The sequence below is a fragment of the Prunus mume genome, linkage group LG7 (genome assembly GCF_029339155.1).
Source record: "Prunus mume cultivar Tortuosa linkage group LG7, ASM2933915v1, whole genome shotgun sequence".
In the NCBI taxonomy this organism is placed as follows: Eukaryota; Viridiplantae; Streptophyta; class Magnoliopsida; order Rosales; family Rosaceae; genus Prunus; species Prunus mume.
The window spans coordinates 15,666,451-15,688,775 of NC_142704.1; the positions used below are offsets into that span (position 1 = coordinate 15,666,451).

General features: G+C 36.2%; 3 pseudogenes; all 3 read right to left on the reverse strand.

Annotated features, from left to right (window-relative positions):
- Positions 1-11,376, reverse strand: part of LOC148915576 (uncharacterized) — a 49,544-nt pseudogene extending 38,168 nt beyond the window's left edge.
- LOC103337002 (serpin-ZX pseudogene) lies at positions 7,679-8,854 on the reverse strand (annotated as a pseudogene).
- Positions 11,377-21,270: 9,894 nt separating the features above from the next.
- Positions 21,271-22,122, reverse strand: LOC148915578 (uncharacterized; annotated as a pseudogene).
- Between the last annotated feature and the right edge of the window lie 203 nt (positions 22,123-22,325).

Genomic DNA, 22,325 nt, shown 5'->3' on the forward strand with positions numbered 1-22,325 from the left:
ACGAGTTCTTGAGTATCCAGTACTGGTCATTGGTAGCATTGTCGATCCGCATCCCAACAAGTAAAACCGAATGGTTAATGTCTGTGCCACATTCCGAGCGATATATCCCGCCTCTGTAATGTGCAAAGTTAGTGCCGTGGGCATCGATCCCGACCACTACTGGCTGTTCGCAGAGAGCATAGGCGAGCTGGGCCTCATTCCTCGGGTTCACCACTGCATAGGCATCGATCTCTAGACCATCTCCTTTTTCCTTGACAGTGTCACAGGTTCTTTGGATACCCTGGTATGGGTAATTTTGTTCGGTGTTTAGACCACCATTTGAGATAATGTAAGCGAACGCATCCGATACACTTCCACCTCCGCACCCGTAGTTGGCAGTATCGCAGTCGATGAGCTGTTGCACGGATAGCATTGGAGGTGGAAATTCGAAAGTTAAAGCATGAACAGCTTCCACGGCTGCAGTGGTTGCAAACGCCCAACAAGAACCTGTACATATAATATAATATTACAATTAGAGTTAGACACACAATATATGTATAAAATAATTAGCACACAATAAGAAAAATGAAAAATGAATTCATATGTAATGGTTGCAGTACAATACCACAAGCAAGTCCTTGACTCCTTATGCTTTTGATACTGGCATAAGATTCTGACCAGTCAATGCCCCCGCCACATATTCTGCTAAAGTCATCAAGGGAGGTAACTCTCTTTTTAATCCTCTTGTTAGAAGGAATAGGAGGCGGATTATGCAGGGTGGGTACTGTGCAGAAGAAAGCTCTCTTTTCATCCTCGTCCATATCAGAAAACAGGTTCAACCCGACCGTAAACGATTGCTTTGGCCCCTTCATGAAGTTCTCAACAAAGTTGAATGACTTCTTGAAGTTGGCGAAACGCCTCTCTTTCTCTTCATCGCTCGAGTAGACCCGCTCGTACTCTTTCATCCACTGCTCAAATGCTTGAGCAACATCTGCAGGATATCCGTCGGATGATATTGATGTTGCAGTAGGGGATGGGGATGGAGATGTTGCTTCTTCAGACATTGCCTTCGCTAGCAACAACATTAACAGAGACCATATGCCAAGGTTTTTCTTATCAAACCCAAACCCCATTGCCAATGAGAGAGAGAGAGAGAGAGACCCTAACTTCACAAACACAGAAAAGAACTTGAGAGAGAGAGAATGAGAGATATCCTAACCCCACAAACATAGAAAGGAACTTGAAAGTAATATTAGAGCAGGTCTTGCGACTCTAGAGAGAAAGAGAGATATCCTAACCTCACAAACACAGACAAGAACTTGAAAGTAATATTAGAGCAGGTCTTGCGACTCTACGAAGAGACATGTGTTTGTATTTATATTCGTTCTCATGCTATGAACCATAAAACTTCAACTTTATGTTCCAATCTCACTATGCAAGTCTAGGAGGAGACGTGTGTTTTGTCCATATTAGAGTTAGAGTACTTTCCAAATATGTACATAATTGGGGAATGGTAAATAACCTGGACACTAAAGGGAATGGTCAAGCCAATCTGTTTGCTACATGTGATAGGTTAGGTTGCTCTCTCTCTGTGGTTGTTTATTCTTCATACGATTAAAAAAAAAACAGAAAAAGATTCTTGGCCACTTTGATTGGTGAACTTTTTATTTTATTTATTTTTTTTCATTTGTTGGTTGGTCACATACTGAGATTTCTGTTTAAGTTGAATACAAAAATTTGAGATTTACAATATTTTCTCATTGGAGAGGCTTATATTATTGACCTATTTATGGAATGGAAGATGATTTTTATAGGCTTCGGTTGAAACCAACAAAGAAAAGAGAGAGTAGGCTTTGTTAGAAACGTGTTAGGTTAGGATTGCTCTCTCTCTCTCTCTGCTTCCTAAGACAACAATGTAAACACACAGACGCGGTTAGGATTGCTCTCTCTCTCTCTCTGGTTGTTTACTATGAGGTAGCTTCCTAAGACAACAATGTAAACACACAGGCGTTTGCAATGACGTGTTTTTTATTTATATTTATAGGCTTCAGTTGAAACCAACAGAGAAAGGAGAGAGTTATAGGCTATGTCAGAAACATGTTAGGTTAGGATTGCTCTCTCTCTCTCTCTCTCTCTCTCTCTCTCTCTCTCTGGTTGTTTATAGTTTAATCTAGACAGTCACTTGATTCATTGGAGTTGTTTGTTCAGAATTTCTAGAGACAACATAGAAATTTTGAGGATATACCAATATGCTGCAATAATTATCACCTTAATTATTATATTATTATTAAATTTCTAATCTTTCCTCCATTGGTAAACATTAAATGCGTTGCCTCTCATCTTCATATTGTCAAAATGAAGCAACAATGCTATTTAATGGGCAGTTGTTCCATGGAAGGAATGACTTTGCTTGCATGCCATGTTGCGGCCATGGTAAAATCTGGATATTACAACCACCGTTTATTTTTTCTTGTAAATTGTGGCCATAAATTTAATGTTACATATGCATAAAATATTTTGTTTACAATATTGAAGGAAAATCTATAGTACATGGTGTACACCAATTTAAGCCTATGACAAGACGATGATGTCCCAACAACAATGGCGGATCCAGCAGAATTTTTATCCTTACACATGTAAAAGTTATAATAATAAAAAATTTCGACGAAAAATACCTTAAAAAATTAAACAATACTGCTATCATCCTAAATTCATAGTAAAAAGACTTGTTTATGTATAAATATTAGAAAATCTTATAATAAAAAATCAACAAAGAATTATTAGAAAATCTTATATGAAGAAAATAGAAATAGTGTGAGTCTAATGTGAGAACTTAGAAACTCTAATAAAAATATAAATAATGTGAGTCCAATATGAGATTTTGTTTCACATATTGACTCTATTTTTGCTTCTTCAAGTCCCAAAAAAATGCTACTTTTATAAATTCTAGAAATAAAATATTAAAGTTATTTATAGGATTATTTTCAAAATTAATTAAGTTGAAAAGGATTTTACAGAAGAAGAAAAGAGAAAGAAAAAGTTGTGAATATATGTAAGAAAAAGTTGTGAAAAAGAAAAAACAGAAAAAGAGGCTTGGCCACACTTTGATTGGTGACCTTTTTATTTTATTTTATTTACTTTTTTTCATTTGTTGGTTGGTCACATACTGAGTTTCTGTTTAAGTTGAATACAAAAATTTGAGATTAAAAATATTTTCTCATTGGAGAGGCTTATATTATTGACCTATTTATGGAATGGAAGACGATTTTTATAGGCTTTCGGTTGAAACCAACAGAGAAAGGAGAGAGTTATAGGCTTTGTTAGAAACGTGTTAGGTTAGGATTGCTCTCTCTCTCTCTCTCTCTCTCTCTCTCTCTCTCTCTGGTTGTTTATGGTTTAATCTAGACAGTCCACTTGATTCATTGGAGTTGTTTATAGTTCAGAAACGTATGGCTTTGGAGATTAGATAATTTTTCAAGGTTTTCACCAAATCCATTTGCTTTTTTGTTTGATAAGGTCAATCAATTTGTTTCCTTAATTTCTGAATTATTTAAGTTAATACGCTAGAGAAAAAAATAATTTAATTTAGAGACTTAATCACTTACCCAAAAAGAAATTTGGAAATTGAACTATAAACGAAGTATTAATTTAATATGGAGATTCGATTCCAAAAGAGCAATATGCTCCTCTGGAAAGATAATGTAAGGCAAAACAAATACACCTAACAAAAGCCCCATTGGATAGGCTACCACCGTTTTGGGCTTAACCCCGCTTGACCTATATACTTTTCCCATTCCATTCAAATTTTGCGTTGCCTACCAAAATTATTTTAAGAAGGATTTTTGCTGTTTAGGAAACAATTAATTATATTTATTCCTAAAAATTAAATTTAAAAACAGCAAAAAATCGTTCTTAAAATAATTTTGGGGAAATACTGCATGAATGACGCATGTTTATTTGTTGCTATAGATGCGTTTGATAAGTGATATTCTATATTATTGTTTATATCATAATTATTCATTAACTAATACCTTGATGGCTTACAAACTTCCTATTGTTTCTGTTTTATTTATTTATTAATTTATGGTTTACGAGTTTTATAGTTTTTATATGTAGTAGTCATGACTTCTATTGCTATTTCATATTTTCATACAATTCTAACCTTATCATGGTTTAGTTTTTTTTTTTTTTTAAGCATCATTTTAACTTATTATTATATCTTATGATGACTTTGTATTATACAAGAGATCAGGGCCTGAAGTTCCTTGATCAAATCAAAATCTAAAGTTATTTGATTCTAAATAATTGAGGGCTTGAAATTCATCAATTCCAATTGCACTCATTTGCCGCACGCCAAAACATTTTGTAGATCTTTACCAAACCCCGATCAAGGGCAAAGAAAAAACAGCTGAGACACACTGGTTTGAAGTTGATCTTATGGGCTTGCACCTTAATTATTATATTATTATTAAATTTATAATCTTTCCTCCATTGGTAAATATTAAATGTGGAGCCTTTTGGATCACTATATATACCCTGCTTATTGGTGCATAAAATTCAGATTTTGCATAAAACTGACATTGTTTTATTTGGATTGCTATAATCTTCCATTGCATTCAAATCAATCTTTGGGGAGTGATGGATCCAAATGAAATTTTAAAAAAAAAAAACTAATCAAAACACAAAGCCCTAATCAATTAATCAAAACACAAACTTTAATCAATTAATGAAAATACTATCAATAACCCCTTAATCAATTGTTGACGAGAGAATCAGTATATACTAGCAGTATATATACAATATACTGCTAGTATATCCAGAATGATATGGTTACTTGTAAAAACCCCTTAAGAGGAAAAAAAATTTGGAAATTGAATTACAAATGAAGTAATTGTACTCTTATTTAATTTTTGAAAGCTAAGCTATTAATAATAGCTTGAGGGTTTAAGATTCAGCCAAAACATCTCCTTCCTTAATTTCTTCTTTTCCAACATATGGCAAGAAACAGGGCTTAGACTTTTCATCGTCGCTACGATCAGCAAATAGGTTGAATGACTCCTTGAAATTCTCCACAGACTCAAACGACTTCTTGAAGTAGGCGAAACGTCTCTCCTTTTCTTCATTACTTGAGTAAACGGGCTTGTACTCGATTATCCAATCCTCGAATGCTTGAGCAAGATTAGCGTTTGCTGGATTTTGAGGATTTTCCTCAGACATTGCCTCCAAGTTCCCAAGCCCGACAATTACTGCTGCTAGGAACAATAATATGACAAAGTTTCTTAAATCAAAAGTCATTGCCAAACAATAATTTCTTGATCTCTCTATAAAATAAAACAACTGACTATGGAGAAAGATTCAGACCAAAAGAAGACTACAGAGAAAGAGGCGTGGGAGGGACCAGGAGAGAGTAGCCTATTATTTATAGGCTTTGTTAGAAATCCGTGTTACGTTAGGATTTCTCTCTCTCTCTCTCTCTCTCTCTCTCTCTCTCTCTCTCTGGATTTGTTAATTATTTGTACGATTTATTTTGTAAAATTACAAGTTTACTCCGTATGGCTTTGGAGATTAGATGATTTTTAAAGGTTTTCCCCAAATCCGTTTCCAATTGGTCTCTTTATTTCAAATTTTGAGGTTTAATAATGCGCTAGAGCTAGAAAAAGAACAATTATTAATCTGGAGATTCGATTCCAAAAGACCAGTATGCTCCTCAGGGAAGATAATGTAAGGCAAAACAAATACACCTAACAAAAGCTACCACCGTTTTGGGCTTAACCCGCTTGACCTATGTACTTTTCCCATTCCATTCAAATTTTGCGTTGCCTACCAAAATTATTTTAAGAACGATTTTTGCTCTTTTGAAATTTAATTTTTAGGAAACAATTAATTATATTTATTCCTAAAAATTAAATTTAAAAACAGCAAAAAATCGTTCTTAAAATAATTTTGGGGAAATACTGCATGAATGACTCAAGCATTTGATATATCATCATGTCTTTTATGCCAACACGGCATGTTTATTTGTTGCTATAGATGTATTTGATAAGTGATATTCTATATTATTGTTTATATCATAATTATTCATTAACTAATACCTTGATGGCTTACAAACTTCCTATTGTTTCTGTTTTTTTTTTTTAATTTTTTTTTAATTTATGTTTTACGAGTTTTACAATTTTTATATGTAGTAGTCATGACTTCTATTGCTATTTCATATTTTCATACCATTCTGACCTTATCATGGTTTAGTTATTATTATTATTATTATTATTTTTTAAGCATCGTTTTAATTAATTATTATATCTTATGATGAGTTTCTATTATACAAGAGATTAGGGCCTGAAGTTCCTTGATCGAATCAGAATCTAAAGTTATTTGATTCTAAATAATTGAGGGCTTGAAATTCCTCAATTCCAATTGCACTCATTTGCCGCACGCTAAAACATTTTCTAGATCTTTACCAAGCCCCGATCAAGGGCAAAGAAAAATCAGCTGAGACACACTAGTTTGAAGTTGATCTTATGGGCTTGCACCCAGTGAATATAACCCACCTTGATGTTTCAGACGTCTTCCCTGATACTAATGGAAAATCACACGATTCCATGATTAGTGGTATGTTCCTCCCCAATTAATTTGATATCTTATTTTCTTTTCATGTTTTTGCGCTTAGTTTGGATATTTTATTTAGATTTTTTTTTCCAATTATATTTTTAATTTATTTCTCATTATTATTTATTTTTAAATCAAGATTATATTTCTTTATCCTTATGTTGGATTGTTAGTTAATGATAATGTTTTCGCATGACCCACAGTATTAATAGTCGGTGTCTATTAGAGAAACTTCCTACTACTTCTTTTGTGGGTTGTATTACACAACCATTAAAGTAGTTGAAGCTCATGTCACTTTATATATTACATTATTAATTAGTTTGGTTGAGGCATGTTTCCAACAAATAACATGGGTTTGTTTCTCTCTCTCTCTCTCTCTCTCTCTCTCACACACACACATGGGTTCGTTTATTATTTTTACGATTTATTTTGTAAAATTACAAGTTTACCACGTATGGCTTTGGAGATTAGATAATTTTTCAAGGTTTTCTCCAAATCCGTTTCCTTTTTTGTTTGATAAGGTCAATCAATTTGTTTCCTTAATTTTCGAATTATTTAAGTTAATGCGCTAGAGAAAAAAATAATTTTAATTTAGCATTTACCCAAAAAGAAATTTGGAAATTGAATTATAAATGAAGTAATCGTACTCGTATTTAATTTTTGCAAGCTAAGCTGTTAATAATACATTGAATATTATGATGATAGAGGAAGAAAAAGCTAGTTAGCCCAGCATTTTGGCTTTTTGTTGTTGATGAAGCTTCCTATATATGGCTATGGGGCTCATCAACAACATCTAAAAAGTATAGAAAATTAAGTCTTGAAAGTTTTAAACTTGTAAAAGTGTACACATTGCCTTCTTTCAAGGGATGAAATCGCATGTGAACTTGACCCAAAGTATACACCAAATCCCATTCCAATTTGTTTCTTAATTTCAAATTTTGAGGCTTAATAATCTCCACCTAAATTTAAGACTCCTCAAATCGAAGACAGAGATAATTAAATAAAAATCTTAACTGATTGACTGATCAAAATTTTAATCCAATGAAACATAAACAAAAAAGAGGACATATTTATTAATACTTGTCTAGTATAATCAGCCTTGAAGAGGATTGAGCAGCTGCCCAATGAACAACACCGCTCCAGTCATTTCCTCTCTGATCAAAAATAGGAATGGGTGATCTGCCACAAAGTCTACCGTCTTCCTAGGCTTACATGGTGCCAACGAAAAGCTCGCACTGGTCACTGTAACAGCGGCAGCTTCCGTTCCTTCTTCATTAACTTCGATGACGGCTTTATGGAGCATTTTGGAGACAAAAAGGTCCTGACCCGGAGGCGCTTCCACCATCTCTGTCAAGTGGAAAGGAAGCTTCAAACCTAACTGCTCGAGAATGCCCCAAACTTCAAACCAAGAAGTAATCTTAAACTTTGGGATTTTGACGATACCCACTTCATCTTTGAAATATGGAATATGGCGATCTAAGAAGCCTGGCTCAGAACAAACTCTCTCAACCAGAGCTGGCAGACCATCTTTTTCATCTGGAAGAAACAAGCACATGCAAAAACGCCTCTTCTCACCGTATGCTTGTTTGTATGGAAGTTTTAAGACTTTGAAGCCGTCAAAGGCACTTATAAACTGCCTCTTGTAGATAGTCATGAAGGGTGCCTCTATTATTGATCTCCCATTGAGAAGGTGGAAGACATAGTCCTTTGTTTTTGAGTACAGAAATGGGTCATCATCCCAAGTTCCTTTGAAGTATAATGCATTTGCAAAGATGACCCTTGTTGAGCTGTCAACTGCCTGAGGAGGAAGAACTTCTCTAATAACGCCCTTAGTCTGCTTTTCAGCCCATGAGTTGACTTCAGCTCTTGCTTCTTCAGCCTTGTTCTGGAAATCGACATGCTTTTGAGCCGCTTTGTAAAAAGTATCCACCACCTCTTTGAAAGAGGGCTTGAGAGGGAGAGACTCGTCGACCCAAACGCCATTCCCGAAGGACAGGCAGGGACCGCCGCTGGGGGAGCCGTCAGCAAACACGAAAGGGAGGAGATTGGAGGCGAGGGAGTTGAGTTCTCCGGTGGACATGGACTTTAGGGAAGAGAGTAACTCGTCTTGGGTTGGACCCTTTGTGCTAGCTGCTATCATGCTCAACACAACATGGATGGAGAGCGGCGAGAACACCATGTTCTGCCCCTTGGCTTCAGCTAGAAACAGGTGCCTCGTCATTCTTAGGCCCACGTCAGTTTGGTTGCGTACTGATTCTTTGAGGTCCATTGTCGTCCGAACCACGGAGGGTCTGTGCTTAGAGTTGTAATGGTTGTTGTGAATGGAGGTGGAGCGAGAAGGGGGCCTTTTATACAGCCTTAAAAAGAAAACCCTCCGCCTTCTCTACAAGATCTTTTACTTGTGGAACAAGATTACTATGCTGCCAAGCCAAGCAATCCTAAATTGTCGAAAAACGCTCGGCTTAAAACTTGTAATAAGAACAAATTGTACACCAAGCAATCCTAAATTGTCCAAAAAAAATCCTCATAAAATCAGGTAAGTAATATAAGCCATAATTTGGAACAAAGAATATGTGAAGCCATAATTTGGAAATTCTATGAGAGATATATGGCCCATTTATAGAACAATAAATCATGGTTATAAAAGGATATCTAAAGAATATTCTCTTAGGTCAACAAATGAATTTAAGCTTCCACCCATGTCATCCTTGTTAGAGACGAGTTTAGTAGCAATGCCTAGAGGCAAAAAACAAGACTAAAAAGCAAATCCACAAAAGTGCTTTCGCCCTTCAGCAAACAGAACTTTGTGGCCTTTTTACATGTACTTAATTTTGGCAATTGCCATTAATGCCGTCAAGAAGACTGATCAATAATTTTATTTGAAAAGCCTGAAGTGAATTGGTCGTGAATACCGGTTGATGGATAATATATTTACCCGACAACTAGGATTGTTGTTTTTATCTCATTAATTATCATCCTCTGTTTCAGGATTTATCTTCAATAATTACATGATTAATAGATCATTATAAGGTTGCTTTTGAAGATGAGAATTCCTTATTTCTCAAATGATAATCCGTATAGATCATTATAAGGCTGCTTATAAGATTTATTTCGTTCATATGACTGGGATTTTGATCTTGGACTGACTAAACATGGATCTTAATAGCTCAATTTAATTATAAATTGTATTGATCAAATCCATTCACGCATCCTAAACCAGACAAAACTGATGAATCAAATATTCTCCCTGATTTTGATGAGAGTGCTCAATGCAATCAAATTGTTACAACTTACACAAAGAGAGAGAGAGAGAGAGAGAGAGAGAGAGAGAGAGGAGCCTAATCACAGTATAAAGGTCCGGCCATACTATTTTTATATGTTATATTTGAACAGTATAGCCGCCAGGCTATACTATTCATTGTAATAAATTTTTATGAAAAGGGATTATCACCGCCCGGATATACCATTAATTTCAGGAAAAGAAATTAAAAAATGGAGTATAACCACTCAGCTGTACTCTTTTAATTTGGGTTATTAGAAAAGAGGGCAAATGCCATGAATATTGTGAAAAAAAAGCCATGTGTGTGGTGGTGGTGTGGTAATTTCAACCCTTGGTAGTTGGTATAGATATGCAATTATGAAGATCAATTAATTGGATGTTGCTCGAGAATTGCCGTTCCCAATTGATGACATCATTGCTTTTTTAAGTGAAACGACATCATTGCTTTTTTCAGGAGAGAAGAAGAAAGCAGAAGAGTCTAATCTCTTTGTATTATTTTGATGTCCAATATGTACCCAATCCAATTCATTCAGCCAATTAATATTGTAAAACAAAGGATACGTCATCCATATTCAAAAACAAACATTCCAAAAGAAGCTTCAAAATGTCAACTTGAAATGCTGCTTAAAGGAACACATTTGTCAGAACTACATTTGACTGCAACAATACCTTTCAACAATTTCAAACCCTAACACGGAAATTAAACAAAAATGCTCTTCATCATAAATTCTTATAGAATATCAAGTGCAATATTTGAATAGAACGGTAATTTATCACGTTATAAAAAAATTAATAAACACAAACCTTATCCTTATCGAGAGGAACCACCATCTCTTCAAGTGAACGAACATCCCTAACATCTAAGTTTTAAGCAGAGCGATACTTGAAATGGCAGACATAGGCTTCACTTCCAAATCATCTGTTATCATGTAGGTCACAGCCTCTCTCACAAACCCACCTCCCTTGCCGCCGGCTGCAACTGCATGCCGAGCAACATAAGTCATGTGTTTGGAAATGAAGTTATGGCACTTTGGACAAATGGCCTTAGGGTAGTCGGCCGCATAGCATACCTCTCCAGAGTAGGACTAGCTTGATGGCTGACATGACTGACACATCTACAACCTTTTACCGTTTGATTCACCGTCAGTCAACGCAGGAAGAAGTTGATGGGAGCCACCAATTGGCATTGGCAGCTTCTTAGGTTTTAGAAGGACATCCTTGTTGAGGTTGGGTTGCAAGTATGTGTCGTTTAGGTTTTCTAAGTTGCCGTAGAGTTTGCCTAAACAACCGACCATGCGTTTCTTAGAGAGGAGCCTAATCACAGTGCCGACGGGTAGAGACAGAAGGGTGAAGAGAAAGTCAACAAAATCCTTGCTAGCTTCGGCGAAGAGAACTTTTTTACGCTTTTTGTCGATGAGGAGCTTCAAACTAACTGGAGAAATAGATTGATCTGGTTTTGGGTTTGGATTTAGAGGGGCCCATTGAGGCAGAGTGAGTGAGATGGAGGACATGCGCGACACAACTATATATATATGGAGAAGTATTAAGGACCTATTTATTTGTAGACCCACTACTTTGAGAAACTGAAACGTTTTCTAATTGTCATTTGGATGGACCTTATCCAAATTATACATTTTTTAATTGTCATTTTTGGGGAAATCTTCTTTTTTGCGATAGATTATTCAATTATCTTTATGAGATAACCTAGCATGACATAAAAAAAAAAAAAAAGACTCTCCCAGGCCCTAGGTGCCACGTGTCAAAAGAGAACATAATATTATTATTATTTTAAAACGGAAAACGAGTACTGCCGCACGTCTTTACCTTTTTTAAAATTCAAAAAATAGTATAGCCGGTTGGCTATACTTCTATATAAATATATATATAAAGACCCGCCCATGGCCTAAGACCACGTGTCAAAGCGGTACAGCCGGCCGGCTATACTATTTTTAAATGCAAAGTAGTATAGCGAGCAGTACTATTTTTTGAAAATAGAGTACAGCCGTGCGGCTATACCATTTTTTTTTTCTTTAAGCATATATCATTTTTATTCAGTAATACATGTATAATACGCGAAGTTTGTATGTCTTACTGATATTTTTACAAAAAATTACATTTATTAAACATAAGAAATACGTGTATAGTACATTATTGAATGTGAAAGTGGTAAAATCTTTACACGGGTAGTAACTTTAGAAAAGTAAAAAATCAAAAACGGACGATAGATACTCGAGTAATGGCATAATTGAAATGGATTGGGCTCTTGGGCTATGGAGAAATTGAATTCAGACACCCAAACGATTTCACAAAAGACTTAATAAATAGAAATTAATTACTTTGTGTTCTTTTAATTCAATCTTTTTGCATTAAATAGTAATTAAAATATAATTACTAAGCAAAGTGATTAAAAAACGCTAAGATATTACTGGATTACGTATAGTAAATTAAAGAAGTAGGCCAAAAAACAAAAGTAAAGAAACAAATTATATATTTTTTTAAAATAAAAAATAAAAAAGAGTATAGCCGTTCGGCTATACTATGAATATCTTAAAAAAAAGACTCTCCCAGGCCCTAGGTGCCACGTGTCAAAAGAGAACAGAATATTATTATTTTTTTAAAACGGAAAACGAGTACTGCCGCACGTCTTTACCTTTTTTAAAATTCAAAAAATAGTATAGCCGGTTGGCTATACTTATATATATATATATATATATATATATAAGACCTGCCCATGGCCTAAGACCACGTGTCAAAGAGGTACAGCAGGCCGGCTATACTATGTTTTAATGCAAAGAGAGTATAGCCGAAGGCTGTACTATTTTTTGAAAACAGTTAGGTAAAACAGAATACAGCCGCATGGCTATACCGCTTTTCTTTTAAAAAAAGTATATATCATTTTTATTCAGTAATACATTTATAATATGTGAAGTTTGTGCGTCTTACTGAAATTTTTGCAAAAAATACGTGTATTAAACATGAGAAATACGTGTATAGTACATTATTAAATGTGAAAGTGCAGAAATCTTTATACGGGTAGTAACTTTGAAAAAGTAAAAAATTAAAAAGGGACCATAGATACTCAAGTAATGGCATAATTGAAATGGATAGGCCTCTTTGGCTATGGAGAAATTGAATTAAGACACCCAAAACGATTTCACAAAAGACATAATAAATAGAAATTAATTACTTTGTCTTCTTTTTCTTCAATCTTTATATATTAAATAATAATTAAAATATAATTACTAAGCAAAGTGATTATACGGGTAGTAATTTTAGAAAAGTAAAAAATCAAAAAGGGACGATAGATACTCAAGTAATGGCATAATTGAAATGGATAGGCCTCTTGGGCTATGGAGAAATTGAATTAAGACACCCAAACAATTTCACAAAAGACTTAACAAATAGAAATTAATTACTTTGTGTTCTTTTTCTTCAATCTTTATATATTAAATAATAATTAAAATATAATTACTAGGCACAGTGATTAAAAAACGCTAAGATATTACTTGATTACGTATAGTAAATTAAGGAAGTAGGCCAAAAAAAAAAAGTAAAGAAACAAATTTCATATTTTCAAAAAATAAACAATAAAAAAGATTATAGCCGCGCGGCTATACTATGTATATCATAAAAAAGACGCTCCCAGGCCCTAGGTGCCACGTGTCAAAAGAGAACAGAATATTATTTTTTTAAAACTGAAAACAAGTACAGCCGCCCGGCGATACCTTTTTTAAAATTCAAAGAATAGTATAGCCGGATGGCTATACGTCTATATAATATAAAAAGCCCCGCCTTTGACCTAAGCCCACGTGTCAAAGAGGTAAAGCCGGCCGGCTATACTATTTTTAATGCAAAAGACGTACAACCAAACGGCTGCAGAGGGAAAGCAGTACTGACCATGCGGCTATACATTTTCTTTTTAAAAAAAGTATGTATCATTTTTATTCAGTAATACATGTATAATACGAGAAGTTTGTGTGTCTTACTGAAATTTTTGCAAAAATATGCATATTAAACATGAGAAATACGTGTATAATACATTATTAAATGTGAAAGTGCTGAAATCTTTATACGGGTAGTAACTTTGGAAAAGTAAAAAATCTAAAAGGGACGATAGATACTCGAGTAATGGCATAATTGAAATGGATAGGCCTCTTGGGCTATAGAGAAATTGAATTAAGACACCCAAATGATTTCACAAAAGACTTAATAAGTAGATATTAATTACTTTGTGTTCTTTTTCTTCAATCTTGATATATTAAACAATAATTAAAATATAATTACCAAGCAATGTGATTAAAAAAGGCTAAGATATTACTCGATTACGTATATTAAATTAAAGAAGTAGGCCAAAAAACAAAAGTAAAGAAACAAATTTTAAATTTTTAAAAAACAAAAAATAAAAAAGCGTATAGCCGTTCGGCTATACTATGTATATCTTAAAAGGCTCACAGGCCCTAGGTGCCACGTGTCAAAAGTGAACAGAATTTTTTTAAAGGAAAACGAGTACACGGCTATACCGTTTTAAAATTGAAAAATAGTATAGCCGAATGGCTATACGACTATATTTATATATATATATATATATGTATAAAGACCCGCCCATTTTATTTTTAGAATTAAAAAAAGATAACATGGGTAGTTATGTTTCATAAAAATAAGACCTATTACTTGATTTTATTTTTAATTTTTTTTAATATGAATAAAATATGAATTTACCATATTATCCTCATTTAATTAATAATTTCAATTCTTAATGTTTGAATTAACCAGGGGCATTTTTTGGTATTTTTAATGTTTCACCATTCTCTGTCTTTTGCTTTATATATATAGATTTTCTTAGTGAATAATTAGTATTTAAATATTTTATTTAAAAAAATTACTATTTATAATTTATGAAGTTAATTAAAACATAGCAATACTAATTATTTACTAAAGAAATGATAATTAAAACATAATTATTAATTAAAGTAATTAAATAAGGCTAAGAGATTATTTAATTAATAAAAAGAAACAATAGCTTTACTCATGAAAAAACAAAAAAGACCTAGTAATGCCGACCGGCTATACAATTTCTTTGAAAAAAGAAAAAAATCGCATATAGCCATGCAATGCGATACTATTTATGAAGACAAAAAAGCAGCATAGCGCTTAGTTGCCCACGTGTCAAAAGCGGTATAGCCGAGCAGCTATACTATTTCTAAAGGAACACGAATACAAGCGGGTATAGCGGTCGCCTATACTATTTCTTTTTAAAATCAAAAGACCCGTCCAGCAAGTTGGCGCCACGTGTCAAAATAAGTATCGCCGCCCGGCTATACTATTTTAAAAAATTTAAAAACCGAGTATAGCCGTCCGCCATACTATTTTTAAAAAAGGCAGGGTTCCCTAGCGATTAGGTGCCCACGTGTCGGCTATACTATTTGTAATTAGAAAAATTCCTAGCACCGCTATACTACGAATTGATATAATGAGATGCGATTAAACTGACTCTTTAGATAAGGTGAAGACAAACCGGGAAGGGTCGGTGCACGTGTTGATCCACAACACGAGAATGCGTGCAAAGCCAGCATATATGGAAACATCCGCCTCTCTCCTTCTTGGATATTCATTTCCTCTACCGACAAATAAGAATTTCTGAACATTGATTTAAATATCAACCAAATTGTTTTGGCAAGTCAAGAATATGGGGCAAAATACCGCAATATCCTTTCCAGTAAGCACTTGCACATTAACTCACAGCGCTTGCGTCTGATGCAAGTGAGACAGGGTTTATCCCAATAGCTTTAACGATTGGGGAAAAAATCAAGGGCTAAGTTGCTTTTAATGACAGTCACAAGAAGTTGATGACTTGGCATCCTCCTCAACATCTCAACAATCTGTTCAGTTTTTTTAGCCACCTCCAATGGAACAGAGCTACCATCTCCAAAGAACTGAGTTTGTGAACCAGTAGGTTCCTCAAACCAGAACTCATAAAATGTCTTGCAAACAATATCCTGTGGAAGAGGAAAAGAATAAAAACTGCGATCTAGCCAAGGACAAACAAATTTTTATACTTATATTTTACATGTCATCAATCCTTAATCCAACACATTCATTGCTTCATAGCAATGCAAGCTTTTGTAAATTCGGAGAAGTTTGCATTTGAAACGCACACATCTCGTATGATTTTGATAGATCTTTTTCGAACACTTACTCCAGTATCTTTGATTCTTTCAGCAACCTACTCAAAATACTAAAAGAAAATGTGGAGAAGATGAAGCAAAATGCATTAATAGAGAATCTACAAAGAACTTAGTAGGTTTAGAGATGAATTGAGCACACCTACAAACCAACATCAGGATGAGAAGCAATATGCCTCCCTACAAGTTCCAGTCTTGCTTCTCTGACAGAAATTGCGGAATCACAAAACCTTCCTTCAACAGCCGATTGAACGCGTGTAACACCCCGACTCCAGTTATTTCCTATTTTAATTTAATTAAGAGAAAATATTAATTTACTCTTGGGTTAAGGGTAATTTTGGTCAATTTCTTATCCGGGAAGATTTTGGGACCACGAGTGATTTGGTTGCGTAGGTGGTACTGAGACGAAACCGTAGACAGGCGGTAGGCTTGAATCGGAGATTTAACGAAGTTTTGGTGATCAAAATACGTTCGGTGGCAGAACCGTAAATATTTTGAAGGGTTTAGTAAAAATCAGATTTTTCATTTTTACCTCACTCTCTCTCTCTCTCTCTCTCTCTCTCTCTCTCTCTCTCGCGTACACTCTCTCTCTCTCTTCCGTTTCTCTCTCCCCGACTCTCTCTTTCTCTCTCTTGATTCTCTCAGCGAAGGGCGGCACCGGTCCCGTTTGACTTGTCTCGAAGTCCCGATCACAACCCACTGTTATCCCGAGCTCGAAATCCGCCACGATATCGATGGTTTGAACCGGAGGTTTTCGTGCCACCGCACCGCCGTCTCCGCCGTCCAATTCAGGTGAACTAGGTGAGGTTTCTTCTCCTTTTTACGTGCTCTAGCTGATTTTGGGGTAGGTTTGGATCGATTTTGAAGTTTGGAAGTTGATTTTGAAACCTAAATTTTGGCCGGTTTTCAATGTGAAATTCCGGCCACTTGCCGTCCGAATTGGACTTGGCCGTAGTTGAAAAAGATGCTCCATTCGTCGAGTAGTATCTAGGATTGGAAGGGTGGTTCGTGATTTGGAGATTTTCCGTCGTCGGAAATTTCTCTACACACCCACGTGCTGCCGGCTCGTGTGGCGGCGCGTGGGCAAGGCTGGTGAAGTTTCTCTTCATCTTGATGAGATCCTTAGGTTGTCATGAGTGCGTAGGATTTTGCGGATCTCAATTTGGATGTCGTTTGACTATCGAACGGATTTCGCATATTGTGCGTTATCCGGGTTCGATAAGTTCTAACCGTTGGATCGTTTCCAAACTGAAGTATGTTGATTTAGGTACTCTTATAAACCTATAGGAATTCGCGGATTGTGAATCGGAGCCCCGGATGTTCCGATTCAATAATTTGAAGTTTGGGGAATCGCGATAACCGTACGATTGGGAAGCGATTCATAAACCTGTAACTGACCTTAGAATATTCCTTTGGGCGTGCACGCACCGGGAACTTGGGGATTTAAGTATTTCCTTTTGTGAATTTCCGTTTTGAAGTACGTTATATTAATCAAGGGTTCGTATCTCGAAATAGATACTTCGGTTGACCATTCGCAGCAGGCAAGACCCTCTCGGGGCCGGGCAACTTGGGATTATTTGTGAGTGGACTTTGTTTTAAGCATATGCATGGTTTTATTGATAAAAGACTTGTGCATATATTTTAAATGGTGATTTTTATTTAATAATTATTGGGTTGATGGATTTGAATATTCTTATACGTATTGGCAATATATTTTGAGTATGAATATATATATTTGAGTATGATGAATATGTTGATATGGATTTTGGGATGACTATCTATATTGTCTATGTATAGAGTATGAGAGGTTGTTGTGGTGAGATTGTGGAAAGATATGAGTTTGAGGGATGGTTGTGAGATGTATGAGTATGTTAGGTGAGTACCATTCCCTAGTTACTAGGCTTCCCACACACGTCGTTGGCAGTGCCGGTGGGGTGGGAAGGCCATGAGATTGCGGGTCTCACACATGTCGTTGGCAGTGCCGGTGTGTGAGACACTTTCCATACGTGTCGTTGGCAGTGCCGGCGTATGGGAAGAGTATGTATATTACTTTAGTATCATCACACACGTCGTTGCAGTGCCGGTGGGGTGATGATACTATCTGTGCGCGTAGGACTTGTTATGAGATTTGTGAGCTACACGTGTCGTTGGCAGTGCCGGCGTGTGAGCTATGGAGTTCCGTCCCCCGGTTGGACTACTCATCCCTAGACGCGGGTTAGTGTTCGAAATCCTGCGTACGATTAACAATCCCCCGGTTGGATTGTTTCCCCGGTACATTAGTATGGAGAGAAGTATATATTATATTATAGTCCTAGTTATATATATTTATATATTTATATATGAGTGTTTACGGGTTGATGAGAGTTGCATATCATTGGGAAACGAGTTGTGGATTTGAGATGTGGAGATGTATTGGACTTTGGGATATTGTGTTTTGAGTTTTGGTTTCTGAATTGTGAAACTGCATGCTAGAGCATTATTTTTACATGGTGGGGTTATTATGTTGATTTAAAGTGCAAACTTTATTTTTGTCCACTCACATATTTCTGTTTTGCGCCCCCCAGTAGTTGCTTTTAGGCGTCTGAGCGAGCTCCAAACTTTTCATCAGTTGTTAGGGTCTGTGTAAATTCTTTCTACTCCACTGTTTGTTGTAAACAAATTCTGTAGATGCTCTGTTATCGCCCATGTTAGGTTGTTACTTGAGGCCGGAGGCCATTTTATGTTGGATTGTTGTATGTTAAAAGCATGCTGGCAGTTGGAATATATCTATTATGTAAATTATGCAGGTTGAATATTGTTGGGTTTGAGCATTTTACAGGGGAGACTCTGCCAAAATTTTGGTAGGATGTCTTGGATTTTTAATTAGTGGGCCCGGCATTAGTGTGATGTCGGCACCAAGACGGGGTCCACCCCGGTTTCAGGGAAAATTCTGGGGCGGGTCCTGTCAACTCGTTTGTATCCTAGCACCTGCGGATCAGCTTCTACAATTATACTGACCTGCTCATCATATTAAGATATTAAGACATTAAATTCTGCCAACATAGCCATAAAATGAATTCTCAATTTCAATTTCAAGGATTAGAAGTCCATAAATATATATTTTTTGCTTACTAACCAGAAGCAAATGAGGAATCTTATCAAACCCTCTGGGAAAAGAGTTTTTTTTGTCCCAATGCTAAAGTAATCTTCTTGACTGAATCCCTTGTCAATAATGAAAAAACGGTCCCAGAATCCAGCACTACTTCTTTTGATTTCAGTCTAGCAAGATAGTACATGAACTTCTGCTGTGATTTTGGATCATCCTTGTACCACAACAAGAGATGAAACCTGTACAACATGCATAGCTTTACAACGGAAACAATGGAACCACAAAGTTAAGAAGGGATGAACCGCAAGTTTTGTAATTGAAAAAGCAACTTCAGTGTTTCTTCCTGAACGATTACGATCTTTTGTCCCATCATCTTTGCATTGTGACCTACAGTAAGATTGTAAAACAAGAAGTTGCTTCCTGCAGAGGCATATCTGACAGTGCCAACTTCGATTCTGAACTTCATATTTTCTTACTCCCATGCAATCAGCGTGAAACATTTTGTGACAACCTTGGCATACAAATAAATTTTTTTCAACCCTACCATCTAAACAAACTGAGCATGCATTTTTTGGATCAGTCTGATCATCCCCATCCACACTAACCAACTCCTGTAGTATCCAAAATTTGTCCTTACTGCCAAGGGCAGAATCACGCTTCAACCTCGCAGCAATTGTGCCAAGAAGGTCAATCGCCCTGGTACGAGCACCTATGTCTTTAGATTTCAGCCCGGCATTCTGGAGTAACGAGACGCAAGTAACCTGCAAATAAATCGACTTCAAAATGGTGACATTTTAATACAATTAAAGATATTACAGTCTACACAAGTCACACATATATTTTACCTGCAGAATAGGAGCTGAAGCGGGATATTCAGGTAAATTCAACGTTGTCAGCAGAACAGTAACAAGATTCTCCATCATTACTTTCAACTCTGAAGCTTCCTGAGTCTTCGCACTTGCAAAACGTTGAAGTACACGAGTCCAAAAGTGGCAACACGCCTCTGTTGCTGCCTCATGGCCTTCAGTTGGATAATTGGCATCGAGAGAAAGTTCTAAGATGGAATTACCACTTCATTCCTGCCTTAATGGTTCAGGAAGGTTTGCACTATAGTGAACCAACTGAATGAGCTAAGCAGTGATCGTTTGAATCTGCCTTTGCTCTTCATCAGGTAGGTGATAGGCTCTCAAAGCTCGCTTTGAGAACGGTAACTTCCAAAGCAGCTGAATTAATTCATCTAACATAAGTCCGATGCTGAGTGTACGAATAGAATATCTGTACCACCAACAATGAAGGTGCGGGAGCTAGGCGGCTCTAGGCTGGCCAAGGCAGCGCTAGGAGGCCTAGGCGGCTCTAGGCGGGCGTTTTGCCGTTGAGGTGTGGACGAAGGGCGGTTGAAGTGCGCATGATCCGCTGCTTGTTAGGAAGAAAGACGGGGAGAGAGAGAGAGAGAGATCGAGACAGAGAGAGGAAGGAGAAGCAATGCTGGGAAGAAGAAGGTATCTGACCTAATTTTAATATTTGTAAAGTATAGCCGGTCGGGTATACTGTTAATTTGAAGAAAAAAAAAACCGGAGTATAAAGGCCCGGCCATACTATTTTTATATAGAATATTTGAACAGTATAGCCGCCTGGCTATACTATTCATTGGAATAAAGTTTTTTAAAAAGGGATTATCGCCGCCCGGCTATACTATTAATTTCAGGAAAAGAAATAAAAAAATGGAGTATAACCCCGGCTGTACTCTTTTAATATGGGTTATCAAAAAGAGGGCAAATGCCATGGATATTGTGAAAAAAAAGCCATGTGTGTGGTGGTGGTGGTGGTGTGGTAATTTCAACTCTCGGTAGTTGGTATAGATATGCAATTATGAAGATCAATTAATTTGATGTTGCTCGAGAATTGCCGTTCCCAATTGATGACATCATTGCTTTTTTAAGTGAAAAGACATCATTGCTTTTTCAAGAGAGAAGAAGAAAGCAGAAGAATCTGATCTCTTTGTATTAGTTTGACGTCCAATATGTACCCAATCCAATTCATTCAGCCAATTAATATTGTAAAACAAAGGATAAGTCATCCATATTCAAAAACAAACATTCCAAAAGAAGCTTTAAAATGTCAACTTGAAATGCTTCTTAAAGGAACACATTCGTCAGAACTGCATTTGACTGCAACGATACCTTTCAACAATTTCAAACCCTAACAAGGAAATTAAAAAAAAATGCTCTTCATCATAAATTCTTATAGAATATCAAGTGCAATATTTTAATATATAGAATGGTAATTTGTCACGTTAGAAAAAATTAATAAACACAAACCTTATCCTTATTGAGAGGAACCACAATCTCTTCAAGTGAACGAACATCCCTAACATCGAAGTTTTTAAGCAGAGCGATACTTGAAATGACAGACATAGGCTTCACTTCCAAATCATCTGTTATCATGTAGGTCACAGCCTCTCTCACAAACCCACCTCCCTTGCTGCCGGCTGCAACTGCCTGCCAAGCAACGTAAGTCAAGTGTTTGGAAACGAAGTTATGGCACTTTGGACAAATGGCCTTAGGGTTGTCGGCCACATAGCATACCTCGCCAGAGTAGGAGTAGCTTGACGATTGACATGACTGACACGTGTACAACCTTTTACCATTTGATTCACCGTCAGTCAACGTAGGAAGAAGTTGATGGGGGCCGCCAATTGGCATTGGCAGCTTCTTAGGTTTTAGAAGGACATCCTTGTTGAGGTTGGGTTGCAAGTATGTCGTTTAGGTTTTCTAAGCTGCCGTAGAGTTTGCCTAAACAACTGACCATGCGTTTCTTAGAGAGGAGCCTAATCACAGTGCCGACGGGTAGAGACAGGGTGAAGAGAAAGTCAACAAAATCCTTGCCAGGCTTAAGAGAACTTTTATGCTTTTTTTTATGAGGAGCTTCAAACTAACTGGAGAAGTAGAGATTGATTTGGTTTTGGGTTTGGATTTAGAGGGGGCCATTGAGGTAGAGTGAGTGAGATGGAGGACATGTGCGACGCAACCATATATATATGGAGAAGTATTAAGGACCTATTTATTTGTAGACCCACTACTTTGAGAAACTGAAACGTTTTCTAATTTTCATTTCTCATTTAGATGGACCTTATCTAAATTATACATTTTTTAATTGTCATTTTGGGGGAAATCTTCTTTTTTGCGATAGA